At 38.1% G+C, this 27,099-nt stretch overlaps 1 protein-coding gene across 11 annotated transcripts in view; it reads left to right on the top strand.

Annotated features, from left to right (window-relative positions):
* The window catches only part of LOC110951151 (carbohydrate sulfotransferase 8-like), a 118,365-nt gene that overhangs the window by 53,537 nt on the left and 37,729 nt on the right, over nt 1-27,099 (top strand). For 3 of the 11 annotated variants that reach the window (XR_007943677.1, XR_007943678.1, XR_007943676.1), the window contains 2 exons: nt 13,014-14,584; nt 15,431-16,467. The exons of 1 other annotated variant lie outside the window; for it this stretch is intronic. The gene's annotated coding sequence lies outside the window, so the exon portion shown is untranslated. Of the gene's footprint in view, nt 1-7,255; nt 7,355-8,139; nt 8,259-10,020; nt 11,884-12,716; nt 12,778-13,013; nt 14,585-15,430; nt 16,468-20,807; nt 21,347-27,099 lie in introns of those variants that run through there. 7 more of the 11 variants (XR_007943681.1, XR_007943684.1, XR_007943683.1 and 4 more) reach the window with 7 other exon arrangements.

Here is a 27,099-nt window from a genome sequence, read left to right on the forward strand (position 1 = left end):
CATTCTTTGAAAGTAACGTGTTTTTAATCGCGTTCAAGTAATTAAAATCTAGCGCAAAGGAATAGTAAGGTTAATGTTACATGCATGGTCTGCCATGTAGCCTATGGAACACTTGCTTTTAAAGTAGCAGCGTTAATCTGGGTCGTTTTGCAGATAAGCAGAGGTGTCAAACTCAGTTCCTAGAGGGCCACTATCCTGCATGTTTTAGATGTTTCCCTCTTTAAACACACCGGGCTTCAACGTTACCTTCATCTGAATTACAAGCATTACCAACGTAATGCTAGCAGTTAGGACTACTTACTGCAGAGCTAGTTTCACAATAACCAAACGATGGACGGCAGAGCACAAACAGAACGTTATGACAATGTTACCGACCCATTCTCTGTCGGCCGCCAAACCGTGGTTGGGCAGCCTCGGGTAGTGCTATGTAAGGGACCGAGGGCAGGACAAAGGACAAAAGAATCATAAAGTTTAAGGCTTTTTATTGTAGCCAACAAAAGTTAAAAAATAACATTAAATTGGACCCATAAAAGAGGTCAAAATAATCTTAATTAACTGAATCAAAATTCCCCCAAACAGAACTGAACCGAGCCAAGACAAAAAACAATTGACCTGACAAACAAGACAGGCCTGGAACACTTAAGTTGGTTGATCAGTCCAACACACATAAGGATGGGGGAGACTGACATGGACAAAACACTAGACGGGACATAACTAAACAGGGAATTTAACATTCAGTAAACCAATGATTCACATTAACAAAAATCCCATAAATTTATAAGTAAATCAACGCAATTTATTAAGGAAACTCAACCCCAAACTTTTCCCTTCCCCAGTCTGCTTTGGTTCAGGCCTGGACTCCGCCCAGGCCTGAACCAAAGTTCAAACAATTGCAATTGTTTTGCATCTCTTTGTGGTTGTTTGAGTCTATTTATGGTTGTTTTTAGTCTCCTTGTAGTTGCTTTGTGTCTCTTTGTGATTGTTTCGTGTCTCTTTGTGGTTGTTTGGGTCCATTTATGGTTGTTTTTAGTCTGTTTGTGGTTGTTTTGTGTCTCTTTGTGCTTGTTTTGTGTCTCTTTGTGGTTGTTTTGTGTCTCTTTGTGGTTGTTTTGTGCCAAATTGATAGTTTGTGTCTCTGTGTTGGTTTTTTAATCTCTTTGTAGTGAGTAGGAGGTGGTTGCAGTGGTAAAGACTTACATTTGTTGATGCTCATTCTGGATTTTCCTGTCCAAAAAAACATATAAATAATAGCAAATTAGAAGAAAGAAAAACAGGAAGAATGTCACTTTCACTGAGCTTCTTCTACATCTTCTATCCACATTAAGCTTTCTGTCTGGAAAATGTGGGACGATGTGTCCAAATACATCCACAAATCTTTAATTAAAAACACTTAAAACAGAGAAAAACAGAAAACTCGTACATGTTGGCATTTCTCTTAAGTAATTGATTGATTAATTGTTTATATTTTCTTTTTTGATTTAAAATAAAAGACTTTCTTTGCATTTTCAGTTTTTGTTTATTTCAACTGCCATAATCAAATAAAAGCAATAAACAATAGAAATTGAACAAAAATTCAATTCAATATACTTTATTGTCCCACTTGGGGAAATTTGTCTTGGACTCAGAGCTGTGCTACCAGTATTGCACAAAAACACATAAAAACAATATTGCACATAAGACACGTAAAAAAACAATATTGTGCATAAAACACATAAAAGCAGTATTTCACATAAAACACCTAAAAAAACAAACAAAAACAAAACAGAATTGCACATGTCCCAAAGGTCACACATGACACAAACATACACTATAAAAAATTAAAAATAAAAATAATTGCACAATCTTTGGCCTAAGCAGCATTGTTTAGGAGTTTGATGGAGGTGGGAACAAATGAGTTCTTAAAACGGTTGAGTCTGCAGTTGGGGACTCTGTACTGTCTGCCTGAGGGAAGGAGCTTGTATTCTGAGTGAAGGATATGTGACGGTTCAGTCACTATCCTCTGAGCTTGCCTTAGAACCGTTGGCTCATAAATGGACTGCAAGGATTGGTAGTCATTTTTCCCCATCACCTTCATGGCCGTGTGCACCAAACGAGCCAGTTTGCTTTTCATCTTTACAGTCAGGTTTCCATACCAGGCTGACATCCCATAGCGGATTAAACTCTCCAGTACTGCCTGATAAAATAAAAACATAACGTTTTTGTTCACACCATACAGTCTTAGCCTGCGCAAGAAGTACAGTCTCTGCTGCAAATGGGAACACGGGCTTTCCACATGGACAATCCAACTAAAAGAGCTGTCTAAATGAACTCCAAGATACTTGTATGAGCTGACCTGCTCAATGGGTGAGTCATGTATAACAACAGGACTGTGGTCCCCTACTGATCTCGGGTCTAAGATAATCTCTTTAGTTTTCTGAATATTAAGGATAAGATGGTGGGCATCACACCACTGCACAAAGTGCTCTATTTCAGAGAAATAGGCTGAAAGGTTTGAATCTCTGTGCAGTAGGCTGGCTAATCTGCCAGTTTGCTTCCTAATCACTCATTCTAACTGTAAGCTCTCACAAATGATTAAATAATCACAGTTTTGCAGAGCCTACAATCACATATTTAAATATTTAGTTTGGTTTTTCAGAGCAGCAAAATCCAAAAACAGCAGTTTATGGTCATAGAAGCAAAAAATATATTAAAAAAAGTTAATCAATTGTTTGATTTTGACTTAAATAGTAACTGAAGCTTACAGAAATATTGAAAAATAACTCTAAAAATCTTCAGCTTAAGAAATAAAAGGCATAAAAACAGCAAATCCTCACAGACGAGAAGCTATAATCAGTTCAGAAAAACACTCAAATGATTAATAAAACAAAATTATTTTACTAAATATTTCCCGTAGAAGCAGAGAAACGGTGCATTCAGAGTCCTGCATGAAAGATTGGAAAGGAAAAAGCTTGCATTAAAATGTCTAAATTTGTCTTATTAACAATCTAAAACATAAAAATAACTGGTAGAAAGTTCCAAATCCACACTTTCAACACAAGTTTAAAGGCAGACTCGTTGACCTGTCGTCTTCCTGCTATTTGCGCTGACGTGTCAGTTTGTAAATTTGACGCCATATGGCGTCAATCGACTCCTGAGTCTGAATAGTTTGAGCTCCTGTAAAACCTGTCATGGAATAAAACGTGTGAGAAGCTGAAACCAACTCTAAAAATCAATAACAGGCATGTCATTGGGAAACCTTTGAAATTTAAAGGCTGAAATGGTGCATTCTGGTGAACTCTGACGCCTAGAATTCTTTAAACATGAAGGCTTAAAAAAATGTCTGTATGGGACCTTCTAGGCACCCCCCAAAAACAGCACAAAGTCATGTTAATGTGATGAAACCAAATATTTATACTGGATTCAAATTTGAATGAGCCACATGAAGTCATCACTATGTGTGCTTTCCGATCGACCGTGGGAGTGAGCCTCTTCTGTTGAGGAACTTGTGGGGCAATGCCACTGGGTTGTTGCAAGCATAGACATAATAAAGAGTAGACGCCCCATCGACCGCTACTGTCCATTGGGGCTGACGAGCGGTGGGGTCGCCATCTTGGTCGGGTCACCCGCTCCACTCAGCGCTGTTTGACAGCGCATTTAATCCATCTTAACTCTGAATATTAAACTGATTTTGATGCATTTTTATTTTTATTTTTTTGCTGCAAACATCATACACTCTAAGAAATGAAACACAGGGGTTTTAAAATGTAATTAATGCTTATTATCTCAATTTATTTACAATTGTTAATTGTAGGAGTGTACTTAATAATGTTCCATTCGATTTAATTAATGTAAAAAAAATGAAAGTTATGTGATTGTAACATTTAGAACATACTAAACGCTTTAATTAAACCCAAAGCGCATGTTTCAAACATTTGGAGGTTGTAGCCTGGAAGCCACACCCACGTCAGGGAAGTGGGAGCCTGCGCACTTGAGTTTCTCCGCTATCCACTTTGCCATGCGGTCTGTCAGCGGGGTCAAGAACAACAGAGTTCATCGACAATCATCCGGGCAGTTTTTGGTAATTTCTTGTGAGTATTAATGTCACAACATTGAACCTGTACTTTGTGATAATATTGAGGGTGTAATTTTGGTAAAAAATCGCGTGTAGTATTGTTAAAGCATTTGCTAGCATCAAGTTGCATTTTTTGTTCAAGTGAATATTACATTTTATGGTATTACATGGCAACCTATATAGAAAGAAATGATTCATTTTGACATGAAGTGTCACTGAACATCTAAATTATGGCTCAACGACAAGAAATCGCCGTTGAAAGCCGCCTTTTCAAGCAGCAAGTAAATTTGACTTGTCACGTTCTCCCTTTGCTGGGGGGCGGGGGGGGGGACGACAGCGACAGATATCATGGGTCCTCGTCATTAAGTCAGTATTTTTAAGAAGCGCCCAGCATTCGTTTATCCACCCGTAGAAGTAAAAATTATTTGGTTATATATTTGCAGTTTGCAAATCTATGCAAACCGCACGAAACAGCCAGGGCATCAGAGCGCGAAGACGAGCGGTGCCGAGAGGAGGGAGAGGGGAGCCGGGAGGGAACAGGTCAGAATGCGGTTCAAAACTTCTGTTTCCTTCGATATTTTCACAGTCAGAAAATGGCTTTGTTTGAGCAGAGAGCTAACGTAAAGGTAACAGCTAGCCTGGGGGGGGCTTGATGTTTTGTTTTTTTTCCTCTTTTTTTTTTTTGTCGGCCACTTCCTCAGTCAATCTCTCCAGACAAGGGCAGCGTCACTGTACAGTTATATGGTTTCATGTTGCATTAGTTTTAGTCCAGGTTTTATGAGCCCCAGCGCCCCCAAATTGGGGGCCCGAGAAGCAAACATTTCAAATATTGTCTAATAACATGCATTATTTATGATAAAATGTCATGATGCTGCACATCAAATTCAACAGCAGAACCTGGGCTACACAAACGTATCAGCCACAAACATCAGGTCTTCAGCCCTCGGCTATTTTCCAGGGCCTTTGCTCGAAAATTACATACTCATGATAAATAAAGTATATCTCTGCAACCACAAGGTCTATTTGAACAGACCTGTCATAATAAAGGGAACACTTGAAAGATTTGCCCAGATGTCTAAATATCAGTATGTTACTGGTTAAGAGTGAATGAAGATGGCACACAGCACAAATGATAATTTTTTCATAAATAATGCATAGTATTAGACAATATTGGAAATGTTTGCTCGGGCTCATGGGGTTTAAGGGTTAATGGGCAGTTAGCTACATTTTATAGTGAAATTCTCTGCGCTGTAATAAGTTTAGAAGTGTGTTAAAAAATTCAGTTATCACTCAAGAATTGTGAGAATATCAAAGAATGCACAGGGACTAGAGATTTGAAAAGAGAGAGCAAATTCTTCTCAATTAAGGTTTGGGATTTTGGAAGATACTGCACTTGTCAAAAACACACACACACACACACACACACACACACACACATATATATATACATATACAGTGCCTTGTGAAAGTATTCGGCCTCCTTGAACTTTTCAACCTTTCGCCACATTTCAGGCTTCAAACATAAAGATATAAAATTTTAATTTTTTGTCAAGAATCAACAACGATTGGGACACAATCGTGAAGTGGAACAAAATTTATTGGATATTTTATACTTTTTTAACAAATAAAAACCTGAAAAGTGGGGCGTGCAATATTATTGGGCCCCCTTGCATTAATACTTTGTAGCGCCACCTTTTGCTGCAATTACAGCTGCAAGTTGCTTGGGGTATGTCTCTATCAGTTTTGCACATCCAGAGACTGAAATTCTTGCCCATTCTTCCTGCAAAACAGCTGGAGCTCAGTGAGGTTGGATGGAGAGCGTTTGTGAACAGCAGTCTTCAGCTCTGCCCACAGATTCTGGATTGGATTCAGGTCTGGACTTTGACTTGGCCATTCTAACACCTGGATACGTTTATTTGTGAACCATTCCATTGTAGATTTGGCTTTATGTTTTGGATCATTGTCCTGTTGGAAGATAAATCTCCATCCCAGTCTCAGGTCTTTTGCAGACTCCAACAGGTTTTCTTCCAGAATGCTCCTGTATTTGGCTCCATTCATCTTCCCATCAATTTTAACCATCTTCCCTGTCCCTGCTGAAGAAAAGCAGGCCCAAACCATGAGGCTGCCACCACCATGTTTGACAGTGGGGATGGTGTGTTCAGGGTGATGAGTTGTGTTGCTTTTACGCCAAACATATCGTTTTGCATTGTGGCCAAAAAGTTGGATTTTGGTTTCATCTGACCAGAGCACCTTCTTCCACATGTTTGGTGTGTCTCCCAGGTGGCTTGTGGCAAACTTTAAACGAGACTTTTTATGGATATCTTTGAGAAATGGCTTTCTTCTTGCCACTCTTCCATAAAGGCCAGATTTGTGCAGTGTGCGACTGATTGTTGTCCTATGGACAGACTCTCCCACCTCAGCTGTAGATCTCTGCAGTTCATCCAGAGTGATCATGGGCCTCTTGGCTGCATCTCTGATCAGTCTTCACCTTGTTGGAGGTGAAAGTTTAGAGGGACGGCCGGGTCTTGGTAGATTTGCAGTGGTCTGATACTCCTTCCATTTCAATATGATTGCTTGCACAGTGCTCCTTGAGATGTTTAAAGCTTGGGAAATCTTTTTGTATCCAAATCCAGCTTTAAACTTCTCCACAACAGTATCTGGGACCTGCCTGGTGTGTTCCTTGGTCTTCATGATGCTCTCTGCAGTTTAAACAGAACCCTGAGACTATCACAGAGCAGGTGCATTTATACGGAGACTTGATTACACACAGGTGGATTCTATTTATCATCATCAGTCATTTAGGACAACATTGGATCATTCAGAGATCCTCACTGAACTTCTGGAGTGAGTTTGCTGCACTGAAAGTAAAGGGGCCGAATAATATCGCACACCCCACTTTTCAGTTTTTTATTTGTTAAAAAAGTATAAAATATCCAATAAATTTCGTTCCACTTCACGTTTGTGTCCCACTTGTTGTTGATTCTTGACAAAAAATTAAAATTTTATATCTTTATGTTTGAAGCCTGAAATGTGGCGAAAGGTTGAAAAGTTCAAGGGGGCCGAATACTTTCACGAGGCACTGTATATATGTGTGTGTGTGTATGTTTATTTTTTTTCTCAAATAGTATTTTTGCTAGTTTTATTGATGTTGAGGGCTGGTGTGTTTGAGATTTTTTTCCTGTTTTATCCATGTGTCTCTCACAGATTTGAAACTGAAATTGCAAGCACTGCTCTGTCTTTCTGATTGCAAGCTGTGGAGTGTAAAGCTGTGCTCATCGTGCTCTGTTCTGTGCATCTACAAAGGTACCAAATACTGTAACACTTATGTCTTGCACACAATTTTCACACATAGTAAAAACTTGCACACTGCCACTGTGCTAGCTGTAATGTTTTAAAAACTGCTGAAACATAATTTTTTGGATATTGGTGACATATTTACTGTGAATTTTAATGTTTTTTGGGCTCCTGTGTTTCTGTTCTGCTTTTGTTTTTTTGGGATGTATAGCAGGAATATGTTCTCGAGAGAAAAACGAACAAAACCTATCATTATGTTCCACTTTTGAAGTTATTGGAGCAGTTACTTCAGCGTAAAGACATAGTCGGCAAGCTAGTTGAGAACTTTAAAAGCGTCCATTCAGATTCACAATTGCTTTTATGTTTTCAGGACAGTGAAAATTTCAAGAACAATATTTTTTTCTCAAGTGGAGAGCTAAGAATTTCCTTATGCCTCTATATTGATGATTTTGAGGTGTGTAATCGGTTAGGAACCTCTCGCAAAAAACATAAACTTTGTACCTTTTAATGGATACTGGGTAACTTGCCACCTGGTTGTAGCTGAGCTCTTTCTTCAATCTACTTGGCTTTGTTGTGTAAAAGTGAGTATATTAAATCTTTTGGCTACAAAAAAGTATTTGAACCTCTACTGCGCGATTTAGTCTGCCTTGAGCAGCAAGGCCTGTTTGTTCCCCTCCTTGATTCATTTATCAAGGGTACAGTTCAATGTGTGGTCGCTGATAATCTTGGGGCTCATGGACTTGGAGGATTTGTTGAGAGTTTCTCAGCTAATTATTTCTGTCGTTTCTGCACAGCCCAACTTTGTGATATCAATACACATGAAGTGAAAACAGGAGCATTCAACAGAAGATCAAAGGAAAGTCATCAGCTTCACATCAAGACTGCTCAAGACCAAGGTGTGAACTATTTGGGTGTAAGAAAAGCTTGTGTTTTAACGGATAACCTCTCACATTTCAATGTAGTTTCTGGTTACCCTCCAGACATTGTCCATGACTTCTTTGAAGGAATAGTTCCTGTAGAGTTAGCACAGTGTATTGACGTACTCATAGCAAAAAAGTATTTCACTCTTGAACAACTGAATGATCGTATCCGTTCTTTTCCTTATAAGGACGGAGATAAAACAAACCGCCCAACTGTATTAACAAAAGCTATAAATAAGAACAAAAGGCGCTCACTTGGAGGTAATGCCCACGAAAACTGGTGTCTTCTTCGCTTACTTCCCTTTATCGTTGGACCACAAGTTCCCGCTGATGAACCAGCTTGGCAGGTCATTTTAGACTTAAAGGATCTAGTTGAGCTTGAAGTTGCTCCTGTTCATAGTCTTGAATCTGTTGCATATTTGGAGTCTAAGGTCTCAGACCACCGAAAGCGTTACCAACAGTTCTTTCCTCATCAAAAACTGATGCCTAAACACCACTTCATTGAGCACTATGCTGAAATGATTAAAAGTTTCGGTCCTCTAGTGTCATTATGGACTATGAGATTTGAGGCCAAGCATAGTTTTTTTAAACAGACTATTAGGAACTTTAAAAACTTCAGAAACATAACTGGCTCTTTAGCCCATAAACATCAGTTAATGATTGCATATAAAATGCTTTGCCCTGATGATGAAAATCCTGTTGATGTTACTCATGTGACAGAAGTACCATTGGATGTCCTTAAAGAAAATGTTATGAGAACCATCTCTAACAAATATCCAGATGTGACTGCAGTAAACCTTGTCACAAGTGGTTGTGTGAACAACATTTATTACAAAAAGGGAATGATTGTTGTGCATGGATTTTGTGGTGGTCTACCAGATTTTTCTGAAATCCAACATTTGTGCATTGTTAAAAAAGAGACTCTTCTCATTCTAAAAAGACTAAATTCATGGTACAGAGAGCACTATAGAGCTTTTCAACTCCACACAACAACAGACATCGTTGTAGTATCCACGAAAGAGCTGGGCGACCCATACCCTCTATGTGACTATCAAGTTGGATCCTTCCGGATGGTCACTTTGAAAAGGCACATCCACATTGGTAATATTTTTAGTGTTTTTATTTATTTTTACTGGATGTTAATGACAAACATTGCAAGCCACTTGAAATATTATAATGGGGCAACATAAATGGAAAAATAAAATCCACCAGGTTTTAATTTTATGATTGAATTTTTCACCAAAATTAACTTTAAACAAGTTTATAAATAAAATTATGTGATAAAAATCTGTCATGCACTAAAGGCTGTATAATTTTTTGGCTCTTGGTCATCAAGAAATAACCCAGAAACTTAATGTTTGTTAAAGTGTAAATCTGTACATTTACACAATGAGGAAAGAGGCAGTTATTTGAATTTAAAAATAGGCCCTGCCCCTTTCCTTCCTGATTGATTTAGAAGCTAATGTGAAGCACAAGCTCAGAAGAAAACTTCTTTACTTGGTCAAACTCAGGGCCCGGTGTCTGTGATTACTGAGATTGGCGAAAAGAGGGACTTCAGAAAAAAAAAAAGAAATAGATGACTTACTTGACATCAAAGTACAGTCCCAGTCAATTATGTGTATTCTGTTTACATTTTAATATATTTAATTTCCAGGACTATCACTTAACTGGACTATATTTGACAACAATGTTTGAAACTCTGTTGCTTTAAAGTAAATCAGTATGGATAATTAATGCAATGGCCTTGTTTTTCAGCGTGAAGAATGGCTGCTCCTTTAAGGGTGATACTTGGAGTGGACAATTCATCCAAGTTGGTGCTACCTTTAGGAATCCCTAGTTCCATGGAGATGTTAAAAGAAGAGATACAAAGACAATTTGGATTGACTGAAGATTTCAGATTGCAATATAGAGACGTTGAGTTTGACAATGAATACATGAACCTAACCACAACCGCGGACATTAGAGACAAGAGCACAATTAAAGTTATTTACACACAAGACTGTGCACCCACTGCAGTACCTGCTGCCACTAAAGAGACACCACTGATAGGTAGCTCGCCATCCTTGCCGGACACTGACATCCTTTCCTCCCCTGGCTCTAGCGCATCATGTTCATCTCTTCGCCTGCAGAAATGGCCTTTAAACTTTCCAATACCAGAATTTAGTTTTGATGTGCAGTTCCAGTTAGACAGAGCTCAACAAGACTATGTACACAATGGGACTCAAATCTGATGTATTGGATAGATTGGCCTCAGAAATCGCAAAATACAAAGTTTATCCCTCAAGTGCAGATGTTGAAGATGGAGCTGAAGCGCTAATACAGAAGTATCCCTGTCTCAAAGAGTCTCGATCTGTGAGAGGATTTGAAGGCTGGAAAGTAAGCTTAACTTACAAAATGGCCAATTATCGTACAACTTTGAGAAACATAGGGTGCCCAGAGGTGACAATAAACACTCTGCAACACAAGAGGGAACAAGAGGAGAGTCAATGTCGAAACAAAGTGAAAAAGGCAAGGAAAGCGGAAGTAAACTTTTTACCACAATACCCTCCTGGAGAAACCAAAGAAAGTCTGGAGGACGAAAGGCAAGCATTGCTTGTGGAAGTGAAGAAAAAAGACAACTATCAAGTAATCAAAACGAAGATGGACAAGACTTTTGCACAGAGAAGAAGAGAGGTGATTGAAGAGGGGCCATTCATTGCAGAGTTCAAGAGCAGATGGCCCGCCCTCTTCACAGTAGCAGGGTTGAGCTTGAGTCATGGTTTTAAAGTTGTAACTGAAAATTTACTTTGAGGAAATGTTAAAAGCTACAGATTTATTCTTGGTTAAGGCTTAATTTATTCCTGTTATAGTCCTGATGCACCCTATGTTTTGTTAAGATCTAGTTGAGCCCTGGCTCAATCCCAGTTTAATACTGGTTCAGACTTAGTTTGGTCTTGCTTTTGTAATTTTTGGTTTAGGTCTTAGTCATGTTTTGGATTGTCAAAAGTATTTGAAACACTCTTTTTTTTCTTTTTTTTATATTGGTAGGTAAATGCAGAGTTCACCCGAATCACCACCATTCCACTGCTCTCCACATTCATGAGCAGTCTCGACCAATACTCAGACAAGTTGATAAAGACTTTACGGCATAGGCGTTTCTAGCCCATTTTGGGGGGTGCTCAAGCACCCCTAAATTGAATCCCAGCACCCCTAAAGTTTGAGAATTTTTTTTTGTATTGCATGGCCTTTTTTTTAACAAACCAGAAAAGTGTAAAAATCATACAGTACTTGGTTGATACGTAATGTTTTAACAACAAAAATACAGCACTCCTCTCCCCCTATCTTGTCTCAAAAATGGTTTGATCCCGCCCAACTTGGGCTCTGAGCCTCTACCTGCAGAGCTAAGCGCTGCCTCCCACAGAAGTAGTGATGGTGAAATCGAAGCTTCATGAAGCAGTGAACCACTTTGACACATCTGCTTCAAGAATGACACATTGCTTCGAAGCATTTGACACAATCAGAAGAGTGACATCTGCTGGTCCTGTGTCAGAACTGCATCCAAGTGGAAAAAAATGAAAAAGCCTCAGGACTGCTTGTCTCACACTGCTATGTACTTGCAATAAATGTTTTAAAACGTTATATATGTATGTTTGTGTGCATATATGTGTAGTGTGTTTCTATGAATGAATGTGTGTTGTGTATGAGTGAATCTATGCGTATGTATCTGTGTGTTATTTAATGTATGAAATGCAACTAGATATATCTAAACTAAATTCTAACTAAATGTATACTCTCCTTAACTTCTCTCAAAATGACAAATGGCAAATGCACTAGCGTGATCTCCTCCTCTCAAAAACCCACAATTTGAGGAGTGAATCAGACCCCTTTGCCTTTTAAGACCTGGACAGATTGAAATGCCCAACCCCTTCAAAGTTCGCTCGAAGCACCGCGACACGCGATGTGACGTAACGAGGCCTCGTTCTTGATAGTCACGTGATTGTGGGCGTGCTGAAGCAGGGATCGAAACACCGTCTTGGAACACTTTGGCTTCAAAAAAGCTTGGCACTGTGTCGAGCAAACTGGCTCGACCATAACATCACTACATAGAAGCATATGTTCCGTAGCAGTGCAAGTACCTGGTTTAAATCAGGATACGTAGCACAATTCTTAACTTCTACCACTCAATACCAACACATTATTATCATTACAAGTCCTCGTTTTTGCTGCATTTAATCAAAGGTCACTGTTTATGTTGTTAGGTAGGAGTTAGCTGACGTTTTTTTCTAGCTAGCAAACATTACAGGTGGTCAGTGTCTGTTTGAACTGGACTGAGACAAGCAAGCTGTTGTGTCAGTGCATGTGTTAATATTAAAGCCAAGGTGCTACTGACTAGCTAACTGACCGGATGCCCATTATGTGTGTGTGTGTGTGTGTGTGTGTGTGTGTGTGTGTGTGTGTGTGTGTGTGTGTAGACAGACAGCCTCATCATGGACATAAGATTGATTTTTCTCTTTAAAAAAGAGCCAGGTTCAGGTAAGAGTGTAAGATCAAATAGTTTATCTATCATGAGTAATGTTGTAAGTTGGATCAATGTATCAGTGTTTATATCTGTTATCAGATATAAAACACATTGTTTGGTTATTTACCTTTAGGTTGACAGTACAAAGAGAGAGAGAGGATGTTATTTATTTGTATTCTTATTGGTATTTTTTCATATTTATGTAATTTTTCATCTAGTTGAATGCAATCTATTTGTGTATGATTGTCAGTCCAAAGAGGGAGAGATGAAAAAGGGGGAGAGGAGACTGCACAAGGTCAGGAAGAACCAGGTAAGAAAACAAAGAGAATAGAGGCATGCACAACAGCACCTGTTAAGATGACAAAGAAAAACATCCATTCACAATATGATTTTACATATATGTCATGGAGGTCATGTGTTCTCCCCACATTAAATGCTTTCCAGAAGCACACTTAACAGATATCAGTGGACTTCATTCTAAACAGGACATCTTCATTACATTTTCCTAATTATCTATATGCTTCACTATTTGCTTGATTTCACCATACAAGGAGGAGAAGAACAGGAAGAGACTCTGGGAGATGAGAGAGAGCAGACCAGGGAAAGAAATGCTGTGCATCGCTTTTCAAATAAAAGTCAAAAATTAAGTCCAAGGTCCATATTTGGTGTTTTTGGTGCTCAGTATAGGGGGCTGGTTTACTCCACAAACATACATGCTGTTTATGTGTATGTTAAGGAGCTGCTGCATCTAAATTATTCACTTTTCCCAGAAATTAGGGTTGTGATATGTTTCTTTTAAGATTCCAGAGCATTCCTCCTTTGCTGTGACTCAGCATTTAAATATCCTTTATCAGATTGCATGGTTTAGTCACACAGCTTTTTCAAAAAGTGTTGCTTTTCTTTGACAAATGTGGGAATGAAATTGCATTAAAATGTACAAAACAGTGAAATTTATCTTGCCTGGCCGGGCACCTCTGGGTGCTCAGCACCCCTAAACCTCTGATCCTAGAATCGCCCCTGCTTTACGGAAAAAAGGAGGGGAAACAGGACGGCGGATCAACTCAGTGATGTCTGCCATTGGCCAGGTATTCTGTTACCATGTTAGTTTGGTGTGACTGCTTATTGAAACAACTTGAGCAGGTTGGATGCAGGCTTGGCTATAGTCCTGGCTTTGGTTATTCTGGTTCTGGTCTTGTGGCCTTGATCTGGCCTCAGTAAGCCCTTTACCTGATTTTGCTAATAAGTAGAATAAAATTTGTTTTGTCCTGCAGTGTGTTGCAAAGGCAGACATTTGTGGGGGGAAAAGTATATTGTGCATTTAATTGTAATTTGAAGTAACTGATGGTGAAAAGTTGTTCCAAATGGCCAAGGAAAAATGGAAATCAGTTTGGACAGAAACATTGTTAAAATAGACTTTAATAACTATCTCAAAACCAAAAAAAAAAAAAACGGAAGCTGACGCACTTTGAATATGCAAAGGGCAAATTTACCAACGCTTTTTAACTGCAGGGAGTCTTCAAGCAAGTATACCAATAAATTTCACCAGCGTAAGATCAGGGTGCCTCGGCGTCCTCGTTTTTCTGCATCTGTGGACTTTGAAACTAGAGCACACCAACTAATACCTACTCTTGCACTTAACTGTGGCGATCTTTTTGAGCATTCTGCCATTTTCTTCAGAAAAAAATAAATTAAAAAAAAATCAAACAAGTCTTTGTGTTTTATCATTAGAGTTCCCGCGTAGAAGTGAAGCGTGAATGCATCCTGAAAGCAGTGATGGTGTACCTAAACGAGAATCCAGAAAACCTCATCAAAGAGTATCTGGTAAGTTTTATTTTTAAGCCACATAAAATTTCACTTAGTAACCATAATAAAACCTATCCATTATATTAAAACACAATAGGACGGGAGGGCTTCACTGGTTCAAAACGTGTATGAATAAACATAAATTCCAAACATGGACACTTGTTTTAGATAAGACATTGCCTAAGTCACGTGGGTCTTATCTAAGTCCATTTTTTTATTGGATGCGCTTAGTTGTTTTGAAATGGGACAAAGACTACAGTTACACATAGCAATTGAAATGTGTTTGGTTCTTTCGAAATGCTGATTTGTACTACAGATGGTATAGGAGCAGTGCATTTGGTTTATGTTTGAGACTGATGCCTTGCTAATATTCAAAAAGCTTTGTCGCCGCTGTTATATAGCACAGCTTGGAATGTGGCACAAACAAAATGAAATGTGTAAAGCTGCTGGGGTCATAAAACAGGGTGCAATTTGAGGTAAAGTCGAGCAAAGGCCTGAAACATACATACTGTTTGAAATTGACAGTGTTGCAAAAAAGTGAATTTAGGTAACTACATATGCAATCTGTGAAAATGCAGATTTTTGTTGTCATAGTTACTGGGCCTAAACAGACAAAACCAAAACTGTCAAAAAGTTAATTAATGTTAATTAACTTAATGTTAAGATGATCAACTTTAATCAAAGAAGAAATGCAGGTTATGTGTGTGATAATTACTAGCTCAATAAAATATTGAAAACTTGTTTTATCACATTCACAAATTAAATAAAATAAAATGAAAGGAATTTTTATTTTTATTTTTTTGGAAGACAAGTGATGGAAAGTAGTAGTTGTAGAAGTTCAATATACTTTTATGTTCCTTTCAGGATGTCAGTGTGATGGAACTCGAGCAGATTGACCTGAGCGTTTACAGAGTCATCCATGAAGGAGCACAGCCTGATGACAGCCTGGACGGTGTCGGCATCATCACTGAAAGATGCACCGTTCTGCAGGATCCTGGAGATGTGGCAACAGGGTGTGCTCTTTTGTTTGGACTAATTTACTGCTTAAATGTGAGCTACCCAAAGCTACTTCACTACACATTTGAGTTCTTCCAGAAAGTACTCATGGATTTGGATGCTAAAAATGTGGGGGGGGGATTATTAAGACTACATCTTTGAATAGACCTAATAGCATAATTCATTATTGTTTACTTGGTGTAACAGTATAAACAGGAATTGTAGAGCATTTCATAGTCATTGTTCACTAAATTTCATTTAAAACAGTTCTTGAATATATTGCAGTTTTTTTCATTTAGGAAGTACTTAACACTTATAAAGACATTTTTGCTCTCAAACAGTTTGAGAAATTTTACTTTGATAAATCAAAAAACTTCAAATGTTTTCATTTGTAACCTTGTGTAATCTGCAAGTTTTGTTTTTTGAAAATTATACAAATCGTTTCAGATGTAAGGGTGTGCATAGGGACACTTTTTTTTAATAACACAGACAATTTTAAAATTAAAGGAAAGATGTTTCATAAAAAGTAGTTCGGTCCATAAATTACTGAAAGTTTGTATACATCAGAGGAAGTGTTCATACAGCTCCAAAATGGCCTGTCATTTTTTGTAAGAGTTCAAAAGTATTGGAACAAAAGCTGAAATATTGAATTTATAAAAAAAGATTGAATCTGGAATAATTGTTCATGTATGTAATTTATGAGCAACTATTGTGACGCCTAAAGTCAAAGTCCTGAGTTTCCTCCACATTAGTACTCTGCGAGGTCTTTTTTAAAAGGCAGCTCAGCTTTTATTCCTTTGCTTTTCACTTATTTCAATATTAATGGTCAGTTGGTCAACACAGTGCCATGTTTAAATATTGCAGCATTTAAAGCTTTTCAAATAAAGCTGTTGTTGGAAGTTAAACTTTTTAAATTTCTTTTTATACTGTGTACGCTCTGTCATACGGGGGTTTTCTGTTGTAGACAAAGGTTCTTGAGCAGGCATCTGTCCTACTGAGGCGAAACATCCTACCCCTCCTATTCAAGAGGTTTTGTCAGTGAAGCCTCTTGGTTGGGAGGTATAGGACATTTCGCCGAGGTACAGAGGACAGATGCCTGCTCAAGAACCTTTATCTACTTTTTATACTAGTTTTGATTACATATAAATATGAAAAAAGCAATACACATAAGTATTACTATTAATTAAATGCTAATTAGAAGTTTTCGTTAAATCCAAAGTACAATTTTTAAATAGTACAATTAACCCAAATTAATATTTGTGGCTAAATCCAAGCTATTTCTGTCAATAAAATGAACAAGGTGGTATTACATTCTAATTAATGCAGTTAAATAGTGTAAGTCACACAAAGCTGTTGGATTTAATTAACAATTTCACTTCTGATATACAAGAGTGTTAAAATTGCAGATAACGACAATATTGCTTTACATATAATTGACAGAGTTATGTGCAAAAGATTGCCTTAACATTTTCAATAAATCCAACATTTTATTTGTTAGAGTGTACATGTAGCTATGATACAGGACAAATGGTTCGGCGTATTTTAATATTCATAGCGGGAATAATAGATTATAATAATAATAGGTCATAGAATATTCTGATATTAAGCTCGACTGTAGACAGGTATTTTGCAAACACTGTAAACACACACACACTAATATATGTTAGAGAAGCAGATAATGGCAGTAAAGTCAATTATTTTAATCATTTGAAGAGACAATATATGATTACGCTATAAATACATATAGTGCCTTGTGAAAGTATTCGGCCCCCTTGAACTTTTCAACCTTTCGCCACATTTCAGGCTTCAAACATAAAGATATAAAATTTTAATTTTTGTCAAGAATCAACAACAATTGGGACACAATCGTGAAGTGGAATGAAATTTATTGGATATTTTATACTTTTTTAACAAATAAAAAACTGAAAAGTGGGGCGTGCAATATTATTCGGCCCCTTTACTTTCAGTGCAGCAAACTCACTCCAGAAGTTCAGTGAGGATCTCTGAATGATCCAATGTTGTCCTAAATGACTGATGATGATAAATAGAATCCACCTGTGTGTAATCAAGTCTCCGTATAAATGCACCTGCTCTGTGATAGTCTCAGGGTTCTGTTTAAACTGCAGAGAGCATCATGAAGACCAAGGAACACACCAGGCAGGTCCCAGATACTGTTGTGGAGAAGTTTAAAGCTGGATTTGGATACAAAAAGATTTCCCAAGCTTTAAACATCTCAAGGAGCACTGTGCAAGCAATCATATTGAAATGGAAGGAGTATCAGACCACTGCAAATCTACCAAGACCCGGCCGTCCCTCTAAACTTTCACCTGGAACAAGGAGAAGACTGATCAGAGATGCAGCCAAGAGGCCCATGATCACTCTGGATGAACTGCAGAGATCTACAGCTGAGGTGGGAGAGTCTGTCCATAGGACAACAATCAGTCGTACACTGCACAAATCTGGCCTTTATGGAAGAGTGGCAAGAAGAAAGCCATTTCTCAAAGATATCCATAAAAAGTCTGGTTTGAAGTTTGCCACAAGCCACCTGGGAGACACAGCAAACATGTGGAAGAAGGTGCTCTGGTCAGATGAAACCAAAATCCAACTTTTTGGCCACAATGCAAAACGATATGTTTGGCGTAAAAGCAACACAACTCATCACCCTGAACACACCATCCCCACTGTCAAACATGGTGGTGGCAGCCTCATGGTTTGTTCCTGCTTTTCTTCAGCAGGGACAGGGAAGATGGTTAAAATTGATGGGAAGATGAATGGAGCCAAATACAGGAGCATTCTGGAAGAAAACCTGTTGGAGTCTGCAAAAGACCTGAGACTGGGACGGAGATTTATCTTCCAACAGGACAATGATCCAAAACATAAAGCCAAATCTACAATGGAATGGTTCACAAATAAACGTATCCAGGTGTTAGAATGGCCAAGTCAAAGTCCAGACCTGAATCCAATCGAGAATCTGTGGGCAGAGCTGAAGACTGCTGTTCACAAACGCTCTCCATCCAACCTCACTGAGCTCCAGCTGTTTTGCAAGGAAGAATGGGCAAGAATTTCAGTCTCTGGATGTGCAAAACTGATAGAGACATACCCCAAGCAACTTGCAGCTGTAATTGCAGCAAAAGGTGGCGCTACAAAGTATTAATGCAAGGGGGCCGAATAATATTGCACGCCCCACTTTTCAGGTTTTTATTTGTTAAAAAGGTATAAAATATCCAATAAATTTTGTTCCACTTCACGATTGTGTCCCAATTGTTGTTGATTCTTGACAAAAAATTAAAATTTTATATCTTTATGTTTGAAGCCTGAAATGTGGCGAAAGGTTGAAAAGTTCAAGGAGGCCGAATACTTTCACAAGGCACTGTATATAAACAAAATACTGACTAATGAACACATTTCTATATAAAACTATATATATATATATATATATATATATATATATATATATAATCATTTTCTGACATATCTTTTTTAATATATATGTATGAATTATAATCATATATTGTCTCTTCAAATTATTAAAATAATTGACTTTACTGCCATTATCTGCTTCTCTAACATATATTAGTGTGTGTGTGTTTACAGTGTTTGCAAAATACCTGTCTACAGTCGAGCTTAATATCAGAATATTCTATTACTGTTAATCCCGCTATGAATATTAAAATACGCCGAACCATTTGTCCTGTATCATAGCTACATGTATGACATTTGCAGCAAAAAATAAAAATAAAAACGCGTGAAAATCAGTTTAATATTCAGAGTTAAGATGGATTCAATGCGCTGTCAAACAGCGCTGAGTGGAGCGGGTGACCGTATTTCTCTCTGCGCAGCATCCCGAGCGGCGTCTACTCTTTATTATGTCTATGGTTGCAAGTACACACTACTGATCCCGTATGTTTGGTCCTGTTGTCGCGTCTCTTCCCTCCGCCAGGTGAAAAAATTGCTGGGCATTTGGTGGTTAGAGCGCTTTTCGTACAATTTCCTGGCATGATTTTTCGTTTTCATGTGGTCTATCAGCGCTTGGCATCCTCTGTCGCTGTATTTTGTCTCATCGTCGCACACCATGCACCTCGCTTTCCCAGCTACATCTAACTTTCGATAATGCTCTCCAGTCGTTGTTTCCAACTCGTGCTTTTGCCAGCGCACTGTTGACAACTACGTGCGATCCAACCCTATACCCCTTACACCCTGTATTTTTTTTCTCATCGAATTTGGGCGATTCACGTTGGGTCTCAAAATTGATACCTCGATACGCGAATTTTCGCGGATCCGCGACCAAATAACATGCCTGCAATAATAACATTTAAATAACTATTTTTTTCAGCTTCTATAAAAGTAGGAAAACGATGCATTCAGAGTCTCCTATAAAGCACGGGAAAATGTAAAAATCACATATTTAAGTTTAGTTAATTTAGTAATTTAGTTTTTCATCATCAACAGTCAAAAACAGGAAAATGTTAAATTTTCTGTCATGGAATAAAACCAGCAAAACAAACAAACAAAGCTGAAAACAGCTCAGAAAAACAATAAAAATTAATAAAATACCATCATTTGATGAATTATTTCAGCTTCTGCAGCAACTCAACAGCAGAAAAACACTTCATTAAATATTATGACATAAAATGTACAGCTTTCTGTAGCTAAAAGTGAAAATATTGAGTCTGTTGTTTAAAAAAGTAAAGAAATGCTGCTTTAGAGTCGCCTAAAAAATATTAGAAAATGAACGTTACATGTTTAAATGTCTGAAAACACAACAAATATTCAGTTTACTGTCATAAATGACACAGAAAATCTGAAAAATAATCAGAAATGACTATAAAGCAGTTAAATCAGAGAGAAAATGCATTCACAGGCTTCTTTAAAATTCCGTAAAATACTAAAATTGCACATTTAAATCTATATTTTTGCCCCATTAACAGACTAAAACACAAAACTATTCAGTTTATAGTTATGTAAGACACGGACAAGCAGCAAATATGTGTGAAAACCTGAAACCAGCTCAGAAAATATTCATAAAATATAAATATCTGACTATTATTTCAGCTCTTGCAGAAACTCGACAGCAGAAAAACCCAGAATAAAGCCTCTGATAAAATAACATCTGCAGATTTTGGAGCTAAAAGTGAAAATATTCAGTCTCCTGTCAAATAAAAAGCAGAAAATGTTGGATTTTTTCCCTGTAAACTGACTAAAATAAATCCTGCTGCAGTTTATTTTTTTAATTTTTCATTTGCAGTTTTACCTGAGCGGAGTAAAGAATCCTGTGGACACCTGAAACACACCTGTGCAGGTAAAACAGGCTGCAGACACTCTCTCTCAGCTCTTCAGAGATCACACGTTTCAGACTTCAAGGCTATAAATGCATCCTTGTTGGGTAAAAATTAATCCACTGCTGTAATAAATCTATGTCTGTGTGTGTATCTGGCTCACAGGTAGCCTGTTCCCTCTGGGAGAACTGCCAACATCGATCCAGTTATTGTTAGGAGATAAAGGTGCAGGTGTTCGTGTGAGAAACCTGGGGGAGGCTGTCTCCCACTGGGAGAGGTGCCGGTCAGCCACGAGTTTTTAATTAAAAATTATTAGGGAGTAAGATTCGCTTTAACATCATCTCTTTGACTTGATTGTGCAATACTGGCAGCTGGCAGTGGCAAAAAGAGGGCTGGGTTAAGGGCGTGAACTGACCTCTGCTCAGAAGGTATAAAGGGTTCAGTTGTCATTGTCAAGTGTTTGTTTTTGAGCTGTACCAAATAAACACTTTTCTTCTTGGCATCTGGAGATTTGGCTCCTGGATTCTTTGATGTTTCACTGGTGAGACTTAGATATTTTGAGACCTAGAACTTAGAATTAAATTACAAGTGTTAATACATAGAGTGATCAGGTTAGACATAGATCTTACGTAGAGGGGCAACTGATGAAAAATGCAGCAGCTCCAGGGATGAAGGCGTGGTGAGGATGGTCCTGTCCTGTTTTGCATCTTGTCCTCATACTTCTGAATGATCCTATTTTCCTGTTCGACCTGCAGCCTGATGGTGTCTCTTTGTTTCAGGATGACACCGAGCAGCTGCAGGTCAAGTTCACTCCTCAGAAACAACAGCTGCAGCACAAAGGACACTATTTTTTAAAACCATTTTCATCTGTTTGCCTGCATCCATGTCATACAATTTGCAATTTATGTGAACAGTTAGCATTGATTAGCATTTAGCAGCTTATACTAGGAAGTCTATCTTTATTTAGACACAGCATTAGCATCTGTTAGCATCTGATACACAAATCGTATTAACCCTCCTGTTGTCCTCATTTACAGGCACCAAAAAATATTGCTTCCTTTCCTGAAAAAAATCCAGAAATCCAGCAAAAAAATTCCCTAAAATTTCTGAAAACTTGCAAAACCTTCAGGAAGAAAATTCCAATAATTCCTTGAAAGTTTCCCTTCCAAAAATCTCCCAATTTGGTGAGAAAAGACTTGCAAATATTTAAAAAAAAATAAAAATCTTCTAAAACAAATTCTAGAAATATCTAAAGTGATTACAACTTCTAATATTTTCTTTATGAACATTCTGAAAAAAAATTCCCCCAAATTTATAAAAAATTGAAAAATCTTCAGGAAGAAAATGCCAAAAATCCTTAAAAGTTTCCTCTATTTTAAAAAAAGAAATCCCCAAATTTGGCAATAAAAAGTAAATATTTTCAAAAAATGAATAAAAATCTTCCAAAACAAAAATCCTAAAAACATCTAAAAGGGATTACATTTATGTCAGTAAAACTTCGTGTCGTCCTGCGGGTCATAATTGTCGTTTAAAGTTTGAAAATGTGGGAAAAAATATATATTTTCATGGTAAAACTTCTGATGTCCACATTTTCTACATTATTGGGAAATCTTTGAGCATTTTTTGGTGGAAAAAAAGAAATGTTTAAAAAGAGTTTCTTCAGAACATTTACAAAAAAAATCAACCAAAATCTAGTGAATTGTGTTGGATTTTTGTTGATTTTTAAATTTTTAGAATATCAGAAGTGTTGCTGATAAACATGGAATCATTTTAGATATTTTTAGGATTTTTTAAGAAGATTTTTACTTTTTACTTTTTACATTATCATTTCTCAATAGACTTTTCATACATCCATTTGTGTCATTTATATTTATCCAAAATTATTTATCAAACGATGAAATAAAAGCTACAACATAACTTAGCCTTTGAAGCATGGTTTTTAACTGCTCGATACACTGAACATGCATTCAAACCCAGGTTGGCAAATAGGAACGATATTGTGGTCGATGGAGCCATCTTGTGACAGAAAAGTGCAACTTACTCACTTTTTGAAAATATTTATAAGAATTTTCTTGCCAAATTTGGGGGATTTTTTTTTTGTAAATAAAACTTTTAAGGGAAACTTTTAAGGAATTATTGGAATTTTCTTCCTGAAGGTTTTGCAAATTTTCAGAAAGTTGGGCAATTTTTTTTTCCTGAAAGTTTGGATTTTTTTCAGACAAGGAAACTATATTTTTTGGTGCCTGTAAATGAGGACAACAGGAGGGTTAAGAACATTCAGAAATTCGCTGGATTTTGGTTGATTTTTTTCTGAATGTTCTTAAAGAAACATTTTTAACATTTCTTTTTCTTCCCACCAAAAAATGTTCAAAAGGTTCCCAAAAATGTTGAAAATGCAGAAGTTTTCACTGTGAAAATGTATTTTTCCCCACATTTTCAAAGTGTAAAACGGGTCAGTTTGACCTGCAGGACGACAGGAGGGTTAAAGGTGTGGCGGCTCTGAGGTTCAAGGTTTACATTTGGGCGCCTTAGCAGGCGTCTGATTGTTAATTCAGCTCCACTCTGGTGTCACATACCTGCAGCTGCTTCAACATCTGCAAGAAACCATAGAAGAAGAGGGGAGAAGGCTGTGGTTGGCCAAACAGTGGTCCACGGCCCAAACACGGCCTCAAATGAAGGCTGGGTTTCTTCCCTCGGGGGATCTTCTGGTTCACTTTTCAAGTTCGTCACCAAGACAAGCAAACAGACACGTTTAAAGGCGAGGACAGAGCCTTGATTGCGTGTGAACGAGCATTAGTGAGTCATTTACTGTCAGACGAATCATCATCGGTGGTAAATCTGTCAGCAGCTGGCAAATTCAAATGGACAGAAACCTGAAAACGGGTTTTATTAGACCTGTTGTCCCCTTTAAAGATGTAAAAAAAAAAGGTTAAACACTGCTGAAGAATATTCAAAATCCACATTTCTTTCTGCTCCATCGCCTTGTCAGTCATGAATTTTTAAGATTTTTGGGAGTTTTAAGTTTTACGTAACTTCAGACAAACATTTGAAAGCGTCGGCTGCATTCCAGGTCAGGGAGGTTCTGGTTTGTGGTCATGTTTTAGTGTCTGTTTTAGATTCAGTCACCAGGCCTAAATGTTTTGAATTTATTGCCCTGCAAATCCAGCAGGAGCCATCTCCTCTGGTGGTAACAGGTATTTATAGACCCCCATCTGCTGATTCAGAGTCGATAGATTCACTAGCAAAGTTAACTGCAATGTATGAGGATTCTGAAATGCTTGTTCTGGGTGATTTTAATTTGAACTGGTTAAACAACACATCAGATAAATTAAAGGAATGCTTCTTTAATCTGAACTTAACTCAAATCATAACTGAGCCCACCAGACCCAATCTAAAAGACAGTTCAAAATCTACTTTGCTCGACCTTGTGTTTACAAACAAAGTTAACAAAATTGTAAGCAGTGGAGTTTTTGAGATGGGAGTAAGTGATCACTGCCCTACAGCTTGTGTAAGAAGTGCCAGGCTGGAGAAAACATGTGATAGAGTGAGACACTCTGGAGTACATAGTGATAGCGCCTTTAAAGACGGGGGCTCCGGTCAGAGAGCAGGAGGCAGAGAGATACTTCCAAGATGACTTTAATGACGAAAAAGGCTGCACATTACAGGTGAAGATGGAATACGCTGGCAGGAGACATTGGCAGGTAGGCATATAGGAGTTAGTGTGTGTGTGTGTGTGTGTGTGTGCTTCGAAGAAAACAGAAATTAAATTTACATTATTATTTCTCAATAAACTTTTCATACATCCATTTGTGTCATTTATATTTATCCAAAATTATTTATCAAACGATTAAATGAAAGCTATAACATAACTTAGCCTTTGAAGCATGGTTTTTAACTGCTAGATACACTGAACATGCATTCAAACCCAGGGGCCTGTTTCACAAAGCAGGTTCACTGAAAACTCTGAGTTTCTTAACCCGGAAATGAGGGAAACTCAGAGTTTTCCGTTTCACGAAGCGAGGTAACTGAACCCTGAGACAGAGGGGTAACTCTAGCCTGTTTCACAAAGAGGGGTAACTTCAACTCTCAGTCAGTTACCGCAGTAACAGACTCTATGACTCTAACCTGGTCTCCAGCAGGTTTACCTGAGAAAACCTCCAGTTTCTCTCTGTCTCCGCCCTCTTTCAGCCACACGCTGTTTCATTTCCTCATTCATTCAGTCAGTAAGCGAGCGAGTTTTGGCGTAGAACAGCTTTTATTAACGATCCAGTGGATAAAGGAGCAGCATTACTGCACAGATAATTAAATATTCGTCGGTAGATTGTTATCAGACCGAGCATAAATGTTCTCGCATTTCCGGACAATTATCGCTTTGAGCGGTACCGTTTCATAATCGTTTCAAGTCCATAATCTACATAAACAACCTAATCCGTCCTTACATTTACATTACCAGCCAGTCATGCTCTCACATCCAGCAGATATTGTGTGTTGCGCTGCGGTTCTTTGCAAATGAAAGTTTTTATATAAGTTTTTATAAGATGCAGAGCACTACAGTAAGACAACTGTATGGAGGACAGTCAGAAAAGTTTTCCTGGCTCTGAAACGACTTTTACTCATCATTGTGGACATAAACCTGTCAGAACATCAAGAGGAGTTCCACAGGATTGCAGGTGAATGATGCAGAGATCTGTTAAATTCATTTTAAATCATATTCTGTTAATGACATTGTGCTGCAGCCTCAGACTGGGATCAGTCATTTTAATTTCTTTTAGGATTTCCCAGTGTGATTGGCTGCATAGATGCACACACATCCCCATCACAGCTCCCTCACATCATGAACAGGAAGTCCATTCACAGCATAAATGTGCAGGTAGGCTACAGGTAGACTGACTACTGTTTCTAAATGTTAAAGACTGCATCATAGTTCAACATCTGTCATTCTCTGCACTGTCCAGATCATATGTGATGCTGCATACATCATTTCTAATGTGGAGGCCACGTGGTCTGGGTCTGTTCATGACTCCAGGATTTATGGAGAGTCTAACCTGAGCAACAGACTGCAGCGTGGTCATCAGCATAAAGATTTTCACAATAGAATTCTCTTGTCTCCCTCCTTTAATATACTCTGATGTATCCACTATACATTACAAGAGAGTTTGATGGCCTTCTGCTGGGTGACAGGGGTTACCATGACAACCCAGGCCGATGACCTCATACCCTGACCCTGAACCAGGCCCCCAACAGAACTTCAACCGGACTCACTGCAGGACCAGAGCCCGGGGGGAGATGGCCATAGGCCTGCTGAAAGCCCGTTTCCAGAGCCTACGTCTCCTCAGGGTGACCCCTGAGAGGGCCTGTGATATTACTGTGGCATGTGTTGTTGTTCATAATATTACCACTATTAGAGGAGAGCAACACCCTGCCCTACAAACTGAAGACCCAGATGATGAGCCCATCCACCTGCAGCTATCCAGGACAGCAGAGCAGTCAGAGACACCGTATGCAATAATCACTTTAGAGTTTAAGTCTCCATCATCACCACCACAGCAAATAAAGACATGATACACATTTCATTTGCTCTTCTTTATTTCCTACAAATAAAAGATAGTTCAGTTCATGTTCCAATAGTTAACATAATTCACATGTGACCATCACCACCTCTAACTTGTGCTCCAGTATTTCAATTTCCAGATCTGCCCTCCTAATCTGTTTTTTGAATTTTTCTCATCAAATGCAGTTTGTAAATCTGTTTTACTGATAACTGGGAATACATAGAGGACATTAAATGATACAGTTGCACATGAATTCCACAGAATGAAGCTCTGGTGTTTCCTGAACATCCATCTCACTGTGTCAGTCTGTGCAGTGGAAGCTGAGGAACCATCCTGCTGCTGTCCAGCCATGCTCTGTTAAAAAGATGAGAATGTGTAGGCTAAATGTCACACTCTATATTCCACCCAAAATGTGAATAGGAAGAGAACTATCAGTAACATACCTCTGTATAAAACTTAAACTACCATTTGGATAAATCTTTGGAGTGTTGCCTACTTACAGTTACAAGGTCTTTTGTGGTGTGAAGAGGCCAAAAGACAAAAAAAGACACAAAAGAGAACTAAATAAATATCTATATATATATGCATCCATGACCTGTTATTCCACCGTTTTACAGGCATCTGCTGTCTTTCTGTTGGCTGAGCAGAAGTCTATGTTAGTTTAAATAGGCTTAATTATTTAACAGAACATGATATGGATGCAGACATT

The sequence above is a fragment of the Acanthochromis polyacanthus genome, chromosome 8 (assembly GCF_021347895.1).
Source record: "Acanthochromis polyacanthus isolate Apoly-LR-REF ecotype Palm Island chromosome 8, KAUST_Apoly_ChrSc, whole genome shotgun sequence".
Lineage (NCBI taxonomy): Eukaryota > Metazoa > Chordata > Actinopteri > Pomacentridae > Acanthochromis > Acanthochromis polyacanthus.